Genomic DNA, 13706 nt, shown 5'->3' on the forward strand with positions numbered 1-13706 from the left:
TTTATAACATGCCAGCTTCTGTGCTGAACGCGTTATCTCATTTGAACCTGAAAACAACTTATGTAACAGTGGCTTCTAGTGTCGTCATTTTCAGGTAAAACAGCTGTGGCTTTGACAAGTTAAGATACCTCTCTTAAGATACCCTAAGTTATAGAACTAAGAAAAGACAGAGCTGGGAGTTGAGCCCATGCATTCTGGTACTGAAGCCTACACTCTGAGCATGCTCCGCTGGCGCTCCGTCTTTCAACAGTGATAATAGTCATCCTCACTCATCTTCGGTGAACTTGGTCTTCCCTTCCATTCTTGGGCTGTTTCTGCTTAGTAATGATCTTTATCTTGCCACTGGTCTTGTCTTTTCAATTACGATAGAATGATGAGTTGATACAAGTCATAAACAATAGTTGATTAATTGTATTTTAGTAAGAAAATTTGAAAGATATCAAATGTTTGGGGCGGGCACCTGGGTGGCTCAGTCGGTTAAGTGTCCGACTCTGGATTTCAGCTCAGGCTTGATCTCAGGTAGGTCTCAGGGTACCCCTGTGTGTCCTTTTCTAAAAAAAATGTTTTTGGATCAATTTAAAGATAATTACATGCAACTAATTTTATCCAGTGGAGTAGTCTAATAAGGAATGGAAAAGTCTAGAAGTTAGACTTTTCCTAAGAATGTAGTATCTGATATTGTAAATATTTAGAAATACACTGCAGATTTTAGCTGCTGAGACAGTGCAGAGGGAGAGAAGTATTTAGGTAATTACTGTCTGCTCTTGAAGGGATTATATAGACTTAAAGCTTTTAAAAATTTCTGTGTAAAAGTTTTCTTTTAAATACTGTCTGATCATTTATTTGTGTTGATTGAAGTTTTGTGTGCATGGTGTACACTTGAATAAGCTAGGCTGGAGATTCTAAGGCAAGGCGGATACAAGTGGCCAAGTTAGAGGGACAGTCATGCTGCACATCGGCCAGCCCACAGCTGGAACCTGAGGGTCTAGGAGTAAAACCTGCCCCAGAGGAAAGGGGCACATGGCCGACTTCAGATTATCCCTGTTCATTTCTCTCAGAGCAATCAAATCATTTGATAACAGAAAACAGTACTAGTTTCTAAGTTTAGCTCCCAAAGCCAGGCTATCCTTTCCAGCAGCTTTAATCAACTAGTGAATGTGGAGCAGGAGTGGAGACGTGATTATATGCCCTTGTCCACAGGGTCACTGGCTGGAGTTTTCACTGGGGGTATGTCTAGAAGGTTCTTAAAAACCATGACAAAACTGCATTTCCGCACAGTTACACCATTTATTTATATACTATATACATATGGCTTATTAACTTTAAATTTTTAATAAATGCTGAACTGAGCAGAGTACCAGGTAATCTTGGGTCAAGGATTTTTATGTTGTTTATCCTTGTGACCGTGCACCTAGCACAGTATTGGGCGTGCATGAAGTGGCGAGCCCGTGTTTGCACAAAGGAGTCCATGAGTTAGGAATAACTACCAATTTGTAAGTTGGTACATATATCCTTTTCGTCCATAAATCCTTCTGTTATGAGTATGTTTCATTTGCTTTCCTTAGGTGTTTGACTCCTTCCTTGTAAAAGCTTACTAAACTTTGGGGTGCCTGGGTGGCTTGGTCGTTTAAGTGTCTGCCTTCAGCTCAGGTCATCATCCCAGGGTCCTGGGATCAAGCCCCGTGTCTTGCTCCCTGCTCAGCGGGGAGCCTGCTTCTCCCTATCCCTCTGCCACTCCCCCTGCTTGTGCCCTGTCATTAGAAAAAAAAAAAAAGAAAGAAATGTCTAAATTCACTGTGCCATCTCTTAAGCAAAACCTGTCATTAAAAAAAAGGAATTATCTGTTGAATTCCTATACAGCTACAGCAGAAGGGTTAAGTGTGGACAGAGCGTTGTTTGTCTTTTCAGGTGTTACTGTTTTTAGGAGAAGAATAATACCTTTATTTCTTTTTTTAACCTTTATGCCTTCTCTCTTTCCCCAGTAATCAGTACCTTTATAAATACAGTATCTTGTAGAAATTGCTTTATGTTAAAGATAAGAAACAACACCCAGTAGTGACGATTTTCTGTAAATCGTAGTATTTGCCAAAGTATATTCTGTGGGACTGTACTTTGGGGGGATGCTCTGCTGCAGTATGGTTTTCTAATCATAAGCTGAGGAATAATTGCATAAATACCACCCCTCCCAACATACACAGATGTGTGGGTCAACACACATGCTTTAAGTAGCTGCAGTATATATGAATATGTTAATGATACTGAGAAATCCTGTAGTGATAAAAACTGGCTTAGCTTCCTTAGCTCCACATTTCCCACATTTGTTTGAACCTCGAACCTTTTTCCCCATAATATATGTTGGTTGTCTGATGCCCTTTGTGCTCCACAGACTGAGAAATGATGGTGTGTGGCATAGCTTTGTAACAATATAGTATTTTGCTGAGGTTGCAGAATGACAATCCATCAAAAATCTACCATTATTTCATTCCTAGTTAAGAAATAGATTTTAGGGAGTAACAGTTAGAAATTGAAAGTGCAGTGAATTTTCTTTGATTTTGTATACTGTAGTTCCTTGCATTTGTAGACATATTATTTACAAAAGAATTTCTCTGCTTGATATATAGTGTCAGAATGATAAGCCTCATTAATTCCAACTATTGGGGAAATTAGGCAAATCCAAGATAATGTAAAAAGAATACAGAATGTTTTTTTAAAGAAATGCAGTTTTATCACTGTAAATACTTCATCTCAAATTATACTAACAAAATATTCTCAAGTGGAAGATTCTGGGTGGAAATTCTTTGAAGAGTAAATAGCAGTGACTTGTAATTAGTTCAGGTGCAAATATATAGGTACTTCTGAAATACTCGAGATTATTTTAAAGCATTTCTTTCAAAGGCGTTAGCTTTTATTACATGAATCTCATTTATAGTATTTGCTTGCTAAGTCATTTTCTTGTAAATTAATCTGCTACAGATTCTTAATATGGCATGTCTCATAAAACCTTAGTTATTTAGTGAGCTGTATCCTTTTTTTTTTTTTTTTTTAAAGATTTTATTTGTTTATTCGACAGAGACAGAGACAGCCAGCGAGAGAGGGAACACAAGCAGGGGGAGTGGGAGAGGAAGAAGCAGGCTCATAGCGGAGGAGCCTGATGTGGGGCTCAATCCCGGAACGCCGGGATCACGCCCTGAGCCGAAGGCAGACGCTTTAACCGCTGTGCCACCCAGGCGCCCCAGTGAGCTGTATCCTAATTGAGAGTAGAATGAAACGTGGAAATAGGTGAAAGAGATCTTATCTAATGAAGAAGGAAAAAAAATTTGAGCAGTGCTAAAAATGACAACCCAAAACTTGACCATTTAGGCTAAAAGGAAGGATTAATAATTGCTAAACCAAAAGGAAACACATCTGTTTGTTGAGTTCTGTAAAAGTCCAGATCGAATGTCAAGAAGTATTAAGTCACCGTAGATGAAAAAACAAGAAAAAGGAAAGTGACGAGATGCTGAGAAAAGTGAAAAGATGCTGGAAAAGAAAGATGAAATTAGTTATGGTGGTTGTAGCAGCCACGCTGCTTAGACGTGGAAGAGGTCTGAAAGGGGCCAGTCCGCGGAAGTCAGCCTCAGAAGGAGTAGAAGCCCCAGCAAAGGCAGATGCCTGTGCCGCTGTCGCGGTGGCCACTGCGGATACTGGTGTACCCCACCCTGCGAAGTGTGCTCAGGGCTTGGGAAGACACCTGTGGTGTGGCAGCAGTCCTTACCCGGCTGTGTGTTTGCAGGCGAAGTGTTTATCTCTAGAATATATCTGTAATGGGCCATTCTTTCTGTTTTTGTATTTTTAAAATAGCATTTACACATTTGTTTCTAAAATCATGTCATATCAGCAGTTCTTACCAGGCTTTAATAAACGTGGTATGTTGAGATTTCCTTCAATTACTTTTTGCTTCTTCAGTACTTTATATTCCTTTGTACTACGAGAAAGTATAGTAAAGCATGGTAGTGTCACCCCTTTGATAGCAATGGGGACATCAAGGTGAAGGTTGAGTGGCTTATGCAAAGCATGAAGGGAAGGAGGCTTCCGTGAGCAGAAGTTTGGTATTTTCACAGGGAAAAACTATGATGGCTGACTGAGCAGGCTTTCTGAATTTAACTTTTATATCCTTGATTCTGCACTCTAGGTATTAAATCTTCCAGCATTATCTGTATCAGCACTGACTAATCTGCCTTTCGTTGTGTAATGGATAGCTGATCTAGCGTTTCCTTTTAAGAAAATCCTTGATGTATTAGGTCGTTAAAACAAATTCTAACATTTGGTGCTCATTAGTGTTGTAACCGAAACAAAAACATTTTAATGGTTGATCCCAGAGTATTTTGAAGTTAGTGTAACTTTGCTGGAAAGGTATTTAAGCTGTAGTATCAATTACAAACAGGCCACGAGCCAAGTTTCAAAGCTGTTTCTAAGTAAGACATTGAGTTTTTCAGAATGCAAAAAAGACATTGTGTGGCTCTGCGCCATGTGGCAAGGAAGCAGAATGGAGCAATTACAGCAGGATTTGTATTGATCATAGTGTTTCCAAGTGAGGAATTTAAGATATTGTGAAGTGGAGCTTGGAATAACTCCACAGGGTGTCCAGCAATTGCTGTATTTTAGTTGTAGACCATGAAAGAGGTGTTGTGAATATAAAGGATGGGACTCACTGATCAACAGTGGAAGCTGCAGACTCCGCATTTAGGGTTTATAGCTCGTTGACCTGACTAAAAATGGGCTACTTCAGCTTTCTGACCCAACATGTCAAGAAGACTGTCCATCATTTATCTATTAAGGTTAAAATAATACTTTTTTTTTGTAATCTAGTGGTGAAAAAGGTAAAATCATAATTCAGATACCTTACTGTGTGGTTTTGGCCGAGCAAAAGAGTTTGGCAAAGAGGATATTTCTTTGAATACTCAAACTTAACTTACTTTGCTTATGGTAACTGTCAAAGAAAGGCAGAAGTGTTACTAACGTTCCTTGTTGCGTTCAAGATCAATTCTGCACTCCGTTTGTCATCCTAAAGCAAAAACAGAAATGGAAGACAGAATGATTAGATTGATAGTAAATACAATCTCATGGTCTATATGTATGTTTTGACTTTTAACCACACACACTATTCTTTGAAAGGACTCTTTTTTTAAAATCCCAAGGGTAAGTAATTTTTATTTAAAGTTGTTTGAATTTGTGTAATTTCTCAATGTAAGATAAAAGACTTAAATTTACATAACTATTAGATGTGTTTTCAACTAGTGTTTTTGAAACTTTATGTAGGTCCGCAGTGTTACACACATTAGCACAATAAACATTTCTTTTTTTTTTTTTAAAGATTTTATTTATTTATTTGACAGAGATAGAGACAGCCAGCGAGAGAGGGAACACAAGCAGGGGGAGCGGGAGAGGAAGAAGCAGGCTCCCAGTGGAGGAGCCTGATGTGGGGCTCGATCCCAGAACTCCGGGATCATGCCCTGAGCCGAAGGCAGGCGCTTAACCGCTGTGCCACCCAGGCGCCCCTCAATAAACATTTCTTAATAGAGTTCTTGATGAGTTTCTGGTTATTTGAACAATATGTTTAGGTGGTTCTGAATTATTTTTATTATGACTGTGAATTGATTTGTTTTTGTGTGCGTGTTTGTGTATTTTGGCTTTATCTGGACCTCAGCCAGATAGTTTAATGATAGTGCTATCGAGAGATAATTTTGAAGCCTTACTCTTTACTTTTTTCTCCCCTCCATAAGATGCAGATTTTGGGGTAGAAGTGTGTTTTGAGATATAGTATTTGGAAATGTATGAATCACTTGACATGCTTTTAATATTCAGAATAATTTACAGTGAAACTGAATTCTCAACAACTAGTCATGTCCTTTATTGAATATCTCCTATTTTTACCTAAGTAAAATGTAAATTTATCAGGTTTAACTTGTAGGATACTTTGAAAATATATTTTAAATGTTGGTTTCCTACCAGTTTAATTTTTAATTTGGAAAAATTCAATTCAGTTAAAAATAAAATTTAAGTGTGTAGTTTAATAACTTAGTTTTTATCTGTTATTATTTTGGTCCAGATCCACGTTGTAGAATGTCGCTCATATAGGGTAAAATGTCATTGACGCCAAATAGGTTGGAGTAATTTTTGTAATCATCCTAGTGAGACTTCTGTGATTTTCGATTATTTCTTGAGCCTGTTGTTTTGGGCAAGTGTTGCCTTGTGCTTTTTTTTTTTCTTTTTTTTTCTTTTTTTAAACTGTGCTCGCCGGTATGATTTACATGGAGAATAAAAGCTGTGGGTGTTCATTAGGAAGAAAAAAGATGGAAGGTAGTAGGTCTGTTTGGAACGTATTTTCAATGATGTAAACAAACAAAATCAAAATGTCAGCTTTACAAGGACGAGTAAGCGTGGTTAACAAGTACGTACAATGACAGGAGAGTGTCAGGACTGTGTCCGTTGCTGACACTCTTTCCATGCAGAGGTGTGGGAGGGCTGGAAATCTGTAAAGTTGTGGGACGACACGCTCTCTGAAGTTCATTTTCTAATTATGATGCATGTCACTGCATTTGATGGGTAACATCTTCTGTCTCAGATTACTTTTTAAGATAGATACTGTATGTGTGTGGTAAAAAATTCAAAAGGGGTAAAGTTATTAGTTCCTCTAGCCTTGCCCTGTCCTCAGAAGCGACGGCTGACGCCAGTTCCTTCAGTATCCTTCCTGAGATTTTATGCAGATACAAGCATGTATGGGATATGTGCATATATTTTATTTACAGCATAAACAGCATCCTGTGCCGTCTCCCCATTTCACAACACATCTTGGAGATCATTCATTTGGCAGATATGTATTAAGAAGTGCCTGGCTGGCACAGATCCTGGGAAATACAGCAGCGAACAAAACAGGCAAGATCTCTACTCTCATGGAGCTCACATTCAAGTAGGAGAGATAAACACACACGCGGAGAGAATGAATGAGTATTAAAATAGGGTTATTTTGTGGGAAAACATGACTGACCTAGGTGCTTAGGGATGGTCTTGGAAGCAGTGACTTTTAAATGGAGACCTGACTGACAAGAAGAGCCCAGCCAAGGGAAGATGGGCAGAAGGAGGCTCTGGAAGCTAAAGAAATCAGTATGGATGGGAGCGTGGAGGGGGAAGGGGTTGGACAGGCAGGTGCTAGGTCAGGTAGGGCCAAGGCAGAGGGTTTGTGTGTCATTTTAAGAATGATGAGAGGCCCTTAGAAGGCTTGTTTATGTGCCTGTTGTGTGAAGAGCATGATAACTGCTTTAGGTTTTTGAACAGGTAATGGCTTCTGTGAGTCTGTAGACTGTCGATATTGGGGCACACAGAGCTGCTTACTAGTCCATTGGAAGGACGATGGGGCATGTGCTTAGTCCTCTTTGGTTGACCTTTGTGAACAATGCTGTAATGGCACTTTCTGTGCATGCGTGTGCATAAATCTTGTTTAAACATTGTTTTTTAGGGCAGGGGGAGCAGAGGGAGAGGGAGAGGGAGAGAGAAAATCCTCAAGTAGGCTCCACACCCAGCATGGAGCTCAACGTGGGGCCTGATCACGACCCTGAGATCATGATATGAGTCAAAATCAAGAGTCAGATGCTTAGCCGACTGAGCCACCCAAGGCGCCCCTTGTTTAAACATTTTAAAAGTAATTTTTAAAAATGTAGAAGCAGAATGATTGTCATGAAGGAGAACCAATGATACATACCTGAGCTTTGTACTGCTAAAATATGTTTTGCAGAAGACCAAATATTTCTATCCTAAATAGCTTGAGGGAGCCAGGAAAAGGTCAGAAATGTGTAACCCTGGTAACCAGTGTTATGTGAACATTTTTGAGTCTCTCAATCTAGTTTTCTAATAAAATTAACTTTATTGGGTTGGGGCGCCTGGGTGGCACAGCGGTTAAGCGTCTGCCTTCGGCTCAGGGCGTGATCCCGGCGTTATGGGATCGAGCCCCACGTTAGGCTCCTCCGCTGCGAGCCTGCTTCTTCCTCTCCCATTCCCCCTGCTTGTGTTCCCTCTCTCGCTGGCTGTCTCTATCTCTGTCGAATAAATAAATAAAATCTTTTAAAAAAAATTAACTTTATTGGGGCACCTGGGTGGCTCAGTTGGTGAAGCATCTGCCTTCTACTCAGGTCATGATCCTGGGGTCCTGGGATCAAGTCCCTCATCAGGCTCCCTGCTCAGTGGGGAGCCTGTTTCTCCCTCTCCTGCCCCCCCCACCCCATTCGTGTACACTCTCTTTCTCAAATAATCTCAAATAAATAAATAAAATCTTAAATAAAACAAATAAAATTAACCTTACTGAGATATGATTTATGTGTAGTAAAATGTACCCATTTTAAGTGTACAGTTTTAGGTGTTTGGCACATCTGTACAGCCCCTCTAAAGAGGTGTTCTGGGCTCATCTTGTCCTTTCCCTGCCCGAGCCCCATACCTGTTCATTTCTCCCAGGAGCTCTGGTTCTTCCTTGTGGAGAACAGTGTTTGAAACAAAGATCTAGACACTCGGTGTGCTCACTGCTGCCAAGGCCTCATTGCTTTTAGGTCCTGTCAGTGGACTGGCTTTGGAAGTCATGTATAAATGTGTGTGTGTGTGTACACACAGGTGTCTGTGCGGGGCATGCATATCTGTATGTATTTCTGCATCTCTTCGACTGTAGAAATACCTTCCAGTTATTTTACTTACTTGCTCAATCCCCTTGTATGTACAACTTTTCTGTCTATAATTAGCCAGGTTTTTGCTCCAGGACTTGTTGGCTTCCCTTTCCCAGCAGCCAGACCCGGCTCAGGGGACAGGGAAAAGATGAGGGAAGGGAGAGGGGGAAAGGGAAGGGAAGGGAGTGAATTTTTTTTTTTTTTTTAAGATTTTGTTTTGTTTATTTGACAGAGAGATTGGCAGTGAGAGAGGGAACACAAGCAGGGGGAGTGGGAGAGGGAGAAGCAGGCTTCCCCAGTGAGCAGGGAGCCTGATGCAGGGCTCAGTCCCAGAATGCTGGGATCATGACCTGAGCCGAAGGCAGACGCTTAACGACTGAGCCACCCAGGTGCCCCAGGGGAGTGACTCTTATCCCAGTTACTCTACTGGGTGAAAAGAACTGAAGGAAGGAAGGGGCCAGGTAGAATTTTAAACTTGAAAATAGTCAATTTCATCAATTTCTCCTTCTCTTTTTGTTTCTGACTTTCATGTCACCAGCTAAGTTCATAAAAGTATTTACAGTACTCTTTGTGCCTTTTGTTTTGTTTTTGACATTGGAATCTTTAATCCACCTGAAATTTACTTGGGGGTGTTTTAGGATCTAATTCTATTTGATGTGTCCAAATGGATAGCCAGTTATTCCAACATTAATGTTCTTTCCCTGTCTGAGGTGAAATGCCGTCCCCATCGGATCCTGCTTTACATTGTTGTTTTCCTGTGTTCTTAGGTCCCATTTATCTGTTCCTTCCACTGTATGCTCAATAGTGGGATAGCACCTCACAGGGTGATTGTGAGAGTATCACGAGAGAAATGCGCATCTAGTGATTAGTAATGGGTGGAGAAGATGTGGTTTATCCACACTGGAATATTACTCAGCCGTAAAAAACAATGAGATCTTGCCATTTGCAACAACATGGATGGACCTCGAGGGCATCATGCCAAGTGAAATTATGTCAGACAAATACTGTGTGATCTCACTTATATGTGGAATCTAAAAAACAAAACCAAGCGCCTAGATAACAGAGAACAGATTGATGTTTGCCAGAGGCAGGGGGTGTGGGTGAGGGAAATGAGTGAAGGGATAAAAGGAACAAACTTCCAGTTATGAACTAGTCACGGGAATGTGACGTGCAGCATGGCTAATAACACTGTAGTGCATAGTTGAACGTTGTTTACTTACTGTGGTGATCATTTCACAGTCTGTACAAATATCAAATTATATTCTCCTGAAACTAATGCAATGTACATCAGTTATACCTCAGTAAGAAAATGATTAGAGCTGGCTATCTACTATAGTCAACACATATTACCCATTGTTATTAGCATCTCAGTGGAGAAGGAATCAATTATTGAAATAGTAGGAAAGTAAATTGCAAAAGAAACATTAAAGTATAGTAAGAAATACTGGCATCTCTTTTTTTCCATAAAAACTCAGAACTTCTCATTTTTGTACTATGCTTATGGAATGACAAGAACTTGTATTCATTATAGACAGATAAATTATATTAAAAAACACAACCAAGGTGAGGTGAAGTTCAGTTATTTACAATTACAGGTGTTCTAGATTACAGAATCTTTGAGAGCAGACACTATATCTTATTTCATGTAACAATGTGTATCGAGTACCTCAGCACCTCAGTGTGCCAGGCATGGAGTTCTGAACCAGTTGTAACTGGACCAGTCTACCTGGAGCTGCTTGCCGTCCAGCTGAGGAAACAGACATAGAAGCAAATAAATATAAATACTATGAAAATGCTAATATATATATATGCCAGTGTTTTCAGTTGTCTTCCATGGATATGGAAATATTTATGTCAGAACTGTGCACATTCGCTGAGACATCTCCCTAAACATAGGATGGGAAGATGAGAATATTTATTTATTTATTTATTTATTTATTTTTTAAAGATTTATTTATTTATTTATTTATTTATTCGACAGAGATAGAGACAGCCAGCGAGAGAGGGAACACAAGCAGGGGGAGTGGGAGAGGAAGAAGCAGGCTCACAGCAGAGGAGCCTGATGTGGGGCTCGATCCCATAACACCGGGATCACGCCCTGAGCCGAAGGCAGACGCTCAACCGTTGTGCCACCCAGGCGCCCCAAGATGAGAATATTTAAATAGCATTTTATAAAAAAAAAGATTTATTTGCGAGAGAGCGAGCGAGCGTGCAAGTGCGCGCTCACGTGAGTGGGGGTGGTGGGAAGGGCAGAGGGAGAGAGAATCTCAAGCGGACTCCCTGCTGAGTGTGGAGCCTGAAGAGAGGCTTAATCCCATGACCCTGAGATCACGACCTAAGCCGAAACCAGGAGTCGGACGCTCAAATGACTGAGCCCCCCACGCGCCCCTTAAATACTCTTTTCATGCTAGCTTCCTGTGAACTACATCTCAGAGTACTTACATGTGTTGTTCCCCTCCCCCCCAGTCCTTGTATGCTGCTGATCTCAAGGCAAAAAGCCACATTTTGGGAATACTTTTGTATATTTTCTGCTGTTAAATACTTTCACTCCATATAGTCCACATTTAATGCTGAATAGTGAATGTGCACTCACTACATAGTAACAAAACGATGGTAATTTCTGCACGTTATTTTAATATTTTCTCTGGATGCTTCTAATTCTGTGACTAAAATCATATAAAGAATTTATGTTTTTTTTTAAGATCAAATTAATGTATTTTGAAATCCCAAGTGTCTGTTCTATGTATATTCTACACCTATGACAAGATGAGTTTAGCCATTCACTTGTAAAAGAGAAACACATTGTCAGGGGCATGCCAGCTTTGTAGCATACGTTCTATTTTTGCATGGTAACGGTGTGAAAAATACCAATTACTGAAACTCTGGGAAGAATGAAGTTACTTGTAAACCTAGTATGCATGCAAAAAGGGCCATCTAAATCAAGACCATACTAGATGCAGTAGACCAGATCTGTATAACATAAACCTTTCAAGATCAGTGTAGCTTTAAAAAAAAAAAAATTCCGTGATTTGGGAAGGCAGCTTTAACAAAACAGTATTGTTGAAAGTAATGACAGGGAAGCAGCTGTCAAACACATCTGACAAACACGTACCTTGAAGAGACTGTGGAACTTGAAGTACCTTAGTGAGTGACCGTTACAGGTCTTGTTTCTAGTACATTTTTAGTAATACTTTAATGCATACGAAGCATTTTGACAAGTGGAATCATGAAATTTCTAAAAATTAAAAGCCTAGACAAAAGTACCAGTTCAGTTGGAATGAGCATCATGACACAGTGTTATATGTCGATTACATCACAGTACAGCTGGAAAAAGAAAAAACTGGTGATTTCAGAACTTGACAAGAGTGTCATTGAGATTCTGGAATGGGGCCTCCTGAGAAAGAGAATGTATTCGGGGCCACTGACATCCTTAGAAAGTTGTCTTGAGGAGGAACAGGGAGAGGAGGAGCTCAGTGTGTGCGGGCACCGCTGGGCAGAGCTGGGGCTGGCTTCGGGGCCTCTGCTGAAGTCCTGCCGCCATCACTTGCTGGTCGGCTGCAAGGGCACCTCCCCTTTCTGTGCCGCACGCTCCTGAGCTGGGACGAGCTGGGACATGTGCAAGGTGGATGCCCTGTGGGGTTGTGGGAGCACAGTGGGCAGGTACGTGAGAGATGCGCAGGGAGCGTCTGTGTCAGCAGACCTCCTCCCTCCCTCCTTCTCTCCCCTGCCTACCCCTGTTCCCCCTTCTCAGTGTTGTCATCTTCCCACGTGTTTGCAGTTCCACCAGCTCCCTTGTTCCCTCTTTCTCTCTCTCTTTTTCCCACTTAATAAATCCCAAGATTTATTATGTTTTTAAATTTCCCAGTTCCTATCCCTTTGTCTGATAGGCCCAGTGGCCATGATTTCTTCTTCCTTTTGGGGCTCCTGGCCGGGTCTTTGCGTGCCTTCAGCGGGGCTGCAGAGCCCCTGGATTGCACACAAGATTCTGTGAAGATGTATTAAGGGAAGTTTCCATAGTTCTTGACCAGTTTCAGAGGATTTCATGAGTTCTCCGGATTGGAGATGTCCTCCTTCCCAGATGATTTGTTAGGCCTCTTTGCAATTTGCCTCTCGGGTGTCAGGGGACCTCTCTACTCAGGAAGGTGCTCCCCACTATGTTCTGGGCGCTCGGGGAGGACAGGAGATCCGTACCATACAAGTATAAAGGGACTTCATTATTCCCCAGTAATTCACTGTTACATTCCTGGGTGTGCTTTAATATTTGAATGTAACAGCTTTGCTTTTAAAAATTTTAGCAGTGTTAGGGATATAAAAAGCATTCTGTAGTTATTTTCCCTGTTTCAAATATTCCTAATAAATGGCCAGCTCCATTTAAAACAAAGTAGATAGTTCTCATTTTAATTGTATTTTTTCCCACTTGGAAAGAAAAGCATTCATATTTTTGAAGCTGATTGTCCACTGGAAGAACATTTTATTTGGAATCAGTTATAAATTGATTAGAAAAAAAATCAGATTAACAGCATTTGGGTTTCTCGTAAGCCTTTGAAGGCGGATAGGTCAACTATTACAAAACAGTAATGTAGACTTTTAGTATATTTTTTTCTAGTTGGCCAAAGTGCCGAAGTTATTTTCTTGACTAAAATCATCATTCACAATACTCATCATGGTAGCTTGGAAAAGTTAGACCTCCTCCAGGAGGAGAAGATACCCAAGTGACACATCTTATCACATGTCAGAGTTGAGAGAAGAAAAATATTCCTTTGAAATTAGCGCTGCTTTCATCTCTGCACCGATAATTCTGACCTCAAAAATAAAATACCCATTTTCAATGGTCTTAATTCTACTAGGGAGTAATCAAACCAAATTAACAAACACAAGCCCCTTACTCCCTCTTTTAAAAAACTACTGGTGATCAGTCCTGGCTTATTGTGTGGAGCTTAGCTAACAAAATTAACCGAGGGCCTCGAAGGTGCTCGCTTGGGCTGTGTAATAGTGAACGTGGCACAGAAGGTCCTTGCC

General features: G+C 40.6%; 1 protein-coding gene across 9 annotated transcripts in view; it reads left to right on the forward strand.

The window, feature by feature from the left end:
- Positions 1-13706, forward strand: part of DISP1 (dispatched RND transporter family member 1) — a 174937-nt gene that overhangs the window by 39484 nt on the left and 121747 nt on the right. The window lies entirely within an intron of this gene.

The sequence above is a fragment of the Ursus americanus genome, chromosome 2 (genome assembly GCF_024610735.1).
Source record: "Ursus americanus isolate L20-20 chromosome 2, mUrsAme1.1.p, whole genome shotgun sequence".
NCBI classification, from domain to species: Eukaryota; Metazoa; Chordata; class Mammalia; order Carnivora; family Ursidae; genus Ursus; species Ursus americanus.